The sequence below is a fragment of the Nomascus leucogenys genome, chromosome 11, assembly GCF_006542625.1.
Source record: "Nomascus leucogenys isolate Asia chromosome 11, Asia_NLE_v1, whole genome shotgun sequence".
NCBI lineage: Eukaryota > Metazoa > Chordata > Mammalia > Primates > Hylobatidae > Nomascus > Nomascus leucogenys.
Window position 1 is genome coordinate 102,626,570 of NC_044391.1, and position 8,574 is coordinate 102,635,143.

Sequence of the window (8,574 nt, forward strand, 5' to 3'; positions counted from 1 at the left end):
GACAAATATCATTACCTCCATTTTACAGAGGAGAACACTGAGGCTTAGAAAACTCAAGTAAGTGATTTACCCAAAGTCACACAACAACCAAGTGGTGGAGTCTGGGATGAAATCTGTCTTCTGATGACTTTAAATAGTGTGGAAGGTGGCTGTGTGTTTAGGTATTGATAGAGCAGATGGTGAGGGTGATTGCTCTTCATACTTGAAGATACTCACGCTGATGGCCTTTGTGAGAGAGTGATTTGATTAGTAACAGAGAGATGGAGGGAGGCAGGAAAGGAGGAAGAGAGGGAAGGAAGAAGAGATAAAATGAAAAAAAAAATAAAATAAATTGATGGGTCCAGTTCCTACAGTGCATGGGAAAACGATGGCTGGTGAATGTCTTACTGTTGGCTTATAAACTATTTTCCTGTTGAGACTCATTTGTGTGCTTTTCAGACCACATGACACCTTTGTTCAAAAAAGAGACACTATATCACAAACAGTTAAGAATGTCATCCAACCCAGTGTCAGCTAATGGAGACCAAGCTATTTGCAAGGGAACATCATCATAAGCATGGCACTGGAGAACATGACATTAGTTGAAACCAACTAGGATGAAGAATACCAGCACTTGGTAGTTAGCAGATTTAGAATAAAGCTGTTGAAATAATATGTATATTGGTATTGGAAAATGAGGTTTATTATTGAATTTTTTGTTCAGAAATCTCCTACATTTATATATACTATATTATATATAGAAAATGTATGCATGAACCTTTAAGTATGGAAAATGCAGTTATTTCCTGATTCTATATAATTTTGATAATAGTCACAGAATTAATGTGTTCCAAGAAACTATAGTAATTTATAATTACCTCTCCAGCATGTCTTGAGAGGTAAACAAACCAATGCGTGTGAAGTTTCCTCTACAAATTTGAACTTTGCCATGAATGAGTGACCCAACCTAAGTGTCCAGCAGCGTATCTCCATCAGCAGAGTTCAGATACAGAGAGATTACTGATGACTTTATTATATAAATGAGAAAACTATTGAAATGCCTACTTAGTCCCCTATATTATAATGACAATTTGTTTGATAGGGTTTTCCTCCCCCTTCGAATATGTTTATAAGTTGTTTGCAAGGTGAACTCTAATGGAGTCAGAGTGTTTAAATATTATATAATTCAATTGTTGACAAAATTGATAAGGTACAAGGTTCATAATATCCATAAGTTTAAGGGAAAAAAATGAAAGCCTCTTTAATAAAGTGCCTACTGTGTAACAAATATTGCTCTCTAAGCAGGTATTGTTATTTTGGTTTTGCAGACATTACTGATAAATGATTTGGAAGGGAGAATACTGGAGTATGAATGTTCTAGAAATGAAATGTTTTTACTGTATATCAAACTATAAATTCCACTAATTATGCATTTATATTGCACTCTGGGCAAAAAATAAAGATTATTTTTTCTAAATATGTTTTTCAGGTTCCAAGTAGCTATCATATGCTGAATGGATAGCTCAACTGTTCAGAAGTGAGTGAGCCCAAAATGATGAGAATTGCCAGGGCAGCAGGCCTACCCCATAAAAAGCCTTTTTAACTGAAAATGTTTTTAGTTTCCCCAGACATAGAAGGAAAAAAAATAGAAATGGATAATGGTACAGATTCTGATAGTCCAAGTGTCATGTCAATCATTAAGTAACAATATTTATTTAACGGACTAAACCAAGCTCGCCCTATGGATTAACTTTAGGGTCTAATGTTATTATAGCTAGCTAGCTAGATAGATAAAGATAATAAAAAGGAGAGAAAACATTTGATTGTTTTATTTCCAGGGCCAAGTGTTAAAAAACGTCAACATATTACTGGGTTCATTTGCCATTAAATATAGCCAAATATATTTAGAATCTATAGAAAATGTCTGATTGAGAAACTATTGAAGAAAATCTGCCTACTCAATCAACTGCTCCTAGGACATGGTTCAAGGGCAAGCAGAGGAAGGAAGGAAAGCTTCTTTCAAAAGGTTCAGATGAATAGGGCTTGTTAGACCTCTGAATTGGGTTTGTTTCCTTTAAAATGAAAACCTCTGAATTGGGCTTGTTTCCCTTAAAATGAAAAATAGTCATTTTTTTCAATTTTACATAAAGAGAAAGAAAAATATAATATTGTCAATGATTTAGCAGGTTCGGAAATCTAAAGAAAGAGCTTGTACTCAAGTTAATAGCTTTACTGGTAATACCTTTAGCTGAAGAAGTTTTAAATGTGATTTACATGGAACAAATCAGTTTTAGGTTTCAACATACATTTCAATCTGAAGCAGTTTGCAGAATCGAATTAAACATACTAGCAAAACATTTATGTGAGATCAGCATGTGCATTTGAAAATGATTTTCCTTTTAAAGGGGAAAAATAGCACCAACTTTTACTTAAAATTTTATTTTCTTGTTATTATATCTTAGGTCTTTGTTTTGGTTATTGTTTTATTCTCTTTCACCTTGACCAAATAACTAATTTCATTTAGATTCTGTATGTTAGAGATCAATCTCTGCCTTCCTCCAAAACCCTTCCTGTCTGTTAAGGGACTTCTTGGTCGAAGTTATATAAACTCAACAGTCAGTTAACTGGATGTACTTTTCACTGCTCAACCTTTGTTTTGAGTTAATTAAAAAGCAACTAACATTCATTCTTTCATTTTGTTTGTTTTTTGAAAGAATCAGTTAAATAATATGTGCTTAACTGGAGGTTAGAGGAAAGGGTCTTATAACTATTGTGCAATAAAATCCTCTTCTTTTTGTGTCACCAAAGATATAGGTTACATAAACATCGACATGAAAATAATTTGAAGTTTTATTTTTAAATATTCATGTATAGAGATTGAGGCTGTCTTTGTGCTAAGAAAATGAATGAAAGACTTCCCATGGTAGATGAAAATCTTAAGTAAGACCCAGAATTTTTTATTTTTTGAATTATACATATTAGCATTCAGTACATAAATGTTGGCCAGGCTATTCTCAAAAAAAAAAAAAAAAAAAAAACGGATACTTTCCTCCTTATTTTCCAACAAGATGTCCAGTTAAAGATTATGTACTGCATCTCAGGAAGAGTCAAACACCTGATGTCCATTTGGGCTGGTTCAAAATGAAGCCAAAAAACAGAAAGAAAGAAAAAAAAAAAAAAGCTCCACGCTTGTTTTCAAACTGTTAAGTCTCTAATGATTAACCATTGTTTGAAACATTTAAACATTTTGTCACATATTTAAATTACAGATGGGCCAATGAGTCATTTTCTTTATAGCACATCACCCACTGTTTGTAAATTAGCCATGATCCACATAAGCTTGGAACAAATAGCCATGTGTGTATGGGATTTAGAGGAGGCAAGTTCCCATCTTTTGTTGTAGAGATTATTGCTTCTGTCTTACTTCATTCACTTGATTTCACACTTAAAACTGACTTTTTTTCCTTTTTGTGATTTTTCTGCCTGTCTCATAAATCTGAAAAGCAAATATTAATGTTTTAAATTAAGCTTTAATATCACATCTGGCATAACTTTATATGAAAAATAAAGTGATTATATATTAAAAATCACTCTTGAAAAAAGATAGCCAGAAAAGCAGAAACAAATTTTTAAAGTAATAACATTTTTAGGATGAAAATGTTCTGAGTCAGTAGAATAGCAAGAGTAAATTTGCTTACTGACATACAGCATTAAGGAATATTACGGAATTATAAACTTTAACCTTAAAGATGACTCATTTCAACACCCTCATTTATAGGTAAAAAAGCCCCAAACCCCTAGAGTTAGGTACCTTACCTAAAAATTATAATACAAGCGACTAGAAGGAGTGATCAATTCATTTATTCAACAAATATTGTTGGAAAACCTACCATAGGTTAAATATGGTGGGAGATCCCAAAGTGAAAAAGATCCACACCGTGTTTGCTACTCATAAGAAATTTATAATATATAGTAGAGTGGAAAAACATGCAGAAATAATAAACTGTGAAGAGAATATGGCATATCATAAAGTTGATTCAAGTAAAAGAAGTTACAGGATTCAAGAGAAAAAGCAAAGATTAGAACTTGGGTCTGATTTCCCCCAGTTTATCTCTACCCCTCTAGAGTATAAGATCCATGAAAGCAGGGACCTTGCTTATTCACTGTCATCTTCCCATGCCTGATAAAGGGCTTGGCACACAAACAATTCCCAGTGAATGAACAAAGACTGTTCTTTCCATACTATAACACTATCTCTTAAAAGTGGTAAATGCGTATGTTTCTCCCAGCCATCATTTATCCTCCTCACAATTATCTGTTCTCTCATTGACTATCCTGTGTTTAATACATTCTGGTGATATGCAGGAGGCTAATATTCTTATTTTACTATAGTTAAGCATATTTAAGCAATAGGTAAAATATTCTCATATTTACCTTTCATCTTAAAGTGTGTATTTTGAAAATTATGCATTCTAAAGTATAGAGTTAAAAACATGAATGGAACCAATCATATTGTTTCTAACATACTCCTAGCACATATAATATGTATATTTTTAATATGTGACTTGGAAGATAGCATGTTTTTTAATAATAACACATGAAAAAGAAATTTGGCCAGTTTCCATTGTGAAATGTTTCGCCTCTAGGGTAGAGGTTACAATTTAAATCCTCAAGTACACACGCTCACAAAGTAAAAACTGGGAAGATTTCTAATAAGAAAAGTGGACATCATTATATGACCAACCAAGAAATCTCAATGCGTTTAATTATGATCTGTCTGGTTTAAAGGAGAAAAAAAAGAGCAAAATGAAATGTCATCTATATGTCATGTATTTATTTCAGTGCAAAAAGACTGGAACGAAGTGTGACAACCTGTTTGGGTCTTGTGTAAAACAAAATGAAGAACAGAAAGAATGATCACGTTAATTTCAGGCATAGCTACTTGTTCTAGCCAGAGTTATTTAAACACTAGTTTTCTTTGAGTCCTTCTTTACTATTGTGTAACTAGAATGTGCTTTTAAAATTTGTTTAGAAATTGGTATAAAAACCATTCACTTTACATATTACATTCCTACTGGAGAGTATAAAGAGTATTTTTTTTTTTTTGCGAAAACAAAAGTCAAACAGGGCAATACTAAAAGTCAGTATTTTTAATAGTTTTATGTAGTATGTTATTTACATAAAAATGAAAATATGCAGATAGTGGCTTCTCTTTTTTTCTTGGCTAATATTCAGTTACATATATTCAATATGTTAAAGTTTGAGAGTCATTAGCTAGAATTCATTACTGAATTCTAAAAACATGGAATAACATATACTATATTATGCCAAACTGGAATTCTGGGCATATCTAATAAGTGGATTATTTATAGAAAATAAAATATTTTTCTGCCTTTACCCAGAAATGGAAGAGATCACTAATTTAAACTTAGGGAAAGGTTAATTTGGATAATTGTTGATATCTTTGGTGTTCATATGTTGTGGCTTACTTGAGTAACTTGAATATGTGGGTTTAAGTATCAAAATTTAATATCCAGGTATCCATAGAAAATCTGACTGAAAACACAGATAAAGTATATATTTAAAATTAAGTAGATAATAGAGATATTATGACATTTCATTTTGAGAGATCCACACTTAAAAATTATTCAGATGCCATATTATAAAATGTACTCCAGCTTTTCTTGGCATTTTCACTGTTTAAGTAAACAGATTCAATTTTTAAAATATATAATTACACATGACCATCAGAAAAGTAGTCCTGTGTCCTGAACTAAATAAGAAATTTGAGCCACTATGTACTTTAAGGTATCCTAATGATAATTACAAGAATTTTTTTTGAAGTAACATCAGATTTAATTAATTATAAATTAATTTTGCAACATGAAAAGGAGTTACAAAGTTGCCCAGTGCTGGTAAAAACTGTTTTTTAATTTAAAAAAGCCCCATTCAATGTAATGCCAAAATAAGTGTCCATAGTAATAGAGTTAAACATTGTAAATTTTGCTGATTTGTTTTATCATGCTGGTTTGTGACTCAGTATTCAGCCTATGGAGCCTAGATACTGCAATAAGTAAAAATTATGTAATAAAACATAAAAATTCTAACTTAATATTACAGAAATAACTTTGACATTTTATGATTCTGTAAAGAAAAGGCCACAAAATGCATCTTCTGGTTACAAGACAAAAGTCTAATAAAATGTACCTTTGCATGGCTGACTTTGAAGTCCTTCCTTATAAATGGGCAATGCATTTTGCATTTTTTGGTCATTTTCCCCAAGTGCCTTTCAGTTGTAACAATCTGAGTTTAGTTTCCTAAGAAAGAAGCCCCTCTTTCTCATTCGTCACATCTAAGAGGTTAGAGAGTATGTTTAAACAGATATATTTTCTTTTCGTCTAACCTTGTCTGGAAGATATAGGAAAACTAATTTGCCTTATTTACATATGGCACAATCTATCCAGTATTCAAGGGTTTGTCAGAAACAGGAACCTTGTGCATTTCCATGGTAACCGATGGCATGCTGACAGTATCTGGCTTGTTGCAGCTTCGTCTAGGCAGGCCGGCAATTAATCAGCCATCTACATGCACAAAATTCTTTGTGAGTGAATGGCAGCGCGCCTCTGTAGTGCTGTCTGTGCTTTTACAATTTTGTATTCCTGCCGGGCAAAGTACTTTTTTGTCTTTTCTATTCATTTTCCATAGCTCCCCAAAATGTGTTAGAAAAGAGTATGAGGGGGTGGGGAGAAGGGTAACACAGGTACCTGTAATTTCAAAATGACCTTATTTCTTCTTAGCATCAAATATGCCAGGGTGTGTTTCTTCCTTTTATTCCATGCCTCATAGTGGGTTTGCCTTTTATTTTTTTCTGGGTTTTCTTGGGTTTGTGCTAGATGGTCCCTTAATCTGTGTCTCAAGGTCCTTTATTGTTGGTGCAAGTAGGGCATACCTACCAAAGCAGGTCTGTGCATAAATTATGGCTGGGCCTGTGTCATGCGGTGTTGTCTTCTTGGAGTCCCTTTACACCACTTATCTGGTTCTATCTTCTCAGCTATGTGGAACGTATATTATTGCCATTTTGCAGACTGAGATACAGAGAAATTAAATGATTCAGCCAGCTTTAAGTTTGGGATGAAGCACTCCAGTGCTCTTACCACTGTGTCAACAGAGAGAGGCTGGCAGTCCCCTTTTACGTATGATGATGTTTTAAGGTATAGAAATCACTATTATTTCACATCAATATTCTGGCATTTTCTTTCTCAAAAAATAGTCCCATTGAATTTATTCAGTTGGGACCTTATATTGTCTAGGATCTGGACAAGAGCATGAGTAAGTTAACAGTTTGGGCCTTAGGTTGTTAGTAGAAAGCTGTGTTTGAATTTTCCCTACAATTCTGACTATGTCACATCTAGGGAAGCCATCTAGCTTCTTTCTCTGTGAAAAAAAGGGAATTGATTCGATTATGTTCAACAGTCCACCCAGCACAGAAATTCTGTGATTCTCCGTGTTTTCTAGGACATTACTTTGGATAGTTAAAAGTAATTTGGATAGGTCAAAATTAAGATCCATAATTCGTTCAGTCTTTTGTCCTTGAAAGATGACAGAATAATTTGCATCGAATTGAATTGAATAAATTTCTTTTTCAAAAAGGAAAAAGAAAGATTTGACATCTGGGTGGCTGACAAATCTCAGAAGGTCAAAGCTCATTGAAATCAGATTTGGACATTTGCATTTCCACAGATACCACATAGCAAAAATCCAGTTGCCTTCAAACTTCAGTTTAAGCAAAATATCTTTTAAAAAACTAGGTATATTGGAACCTAGATATATTAAGTTTCTGAAAAGTTTTGTGCATTGGAAGAAAAGTTTTTTGTCAGGGGAGTTTTAATGTAAAAAGAAAAGTAGGAAGAAAGGTGTTTATTTATAGATGAAAATGCATGTAATTTTTGTTATTCTTTAGAAATCTAAAGTTATTGTATTTATTTATTTTTTAAAAGTCATCTTATTAGTGTAGGGATGTAAATATAAATATATATTTTATATACAACCATGCTTTTCATAAGTTCACTTTTTATTACATGTATTTATTCAAGGAAGATTATTATGTAATTTTTCTTTAAATTTAGAAAGTAAAAGGAGACCTCAATTTGAAAGTAAATCCCATTTGGATAATATAAAAATAAGGATGCTCTTTCATACAAATATTTGCTACTCATTACTTCAACTCTGTTTCATTCATATTGTGAATGATCAAGTCTCTAGTACAACTGTTTTCTCCAACTTTGTCTTTTTGTTAAAAAAAAAAAAAAAGTTGAAGTGTGAGCACAAAGCTTGTGTTTTTCTCTATCCAGCGATTGTCCATCCTTTTATAAGTGCTGGCAAGAGCTTCACTTATTCTTCCATACTCAGTTTCTCTTACTTACTTGCTAACTATAATACACTAGTTAATGTTCTATTTAACATTTTAACCTATTTTAAAATATCCTATTTCCTCCAGGATTCAATTAAATTTGTCAGTAGTATTCCGGAATAGAATGTTGTTTTTCTTACAATTAAGTCCTTTTTTTCTTCCAATTTCTTTGGATATCTTGTGTT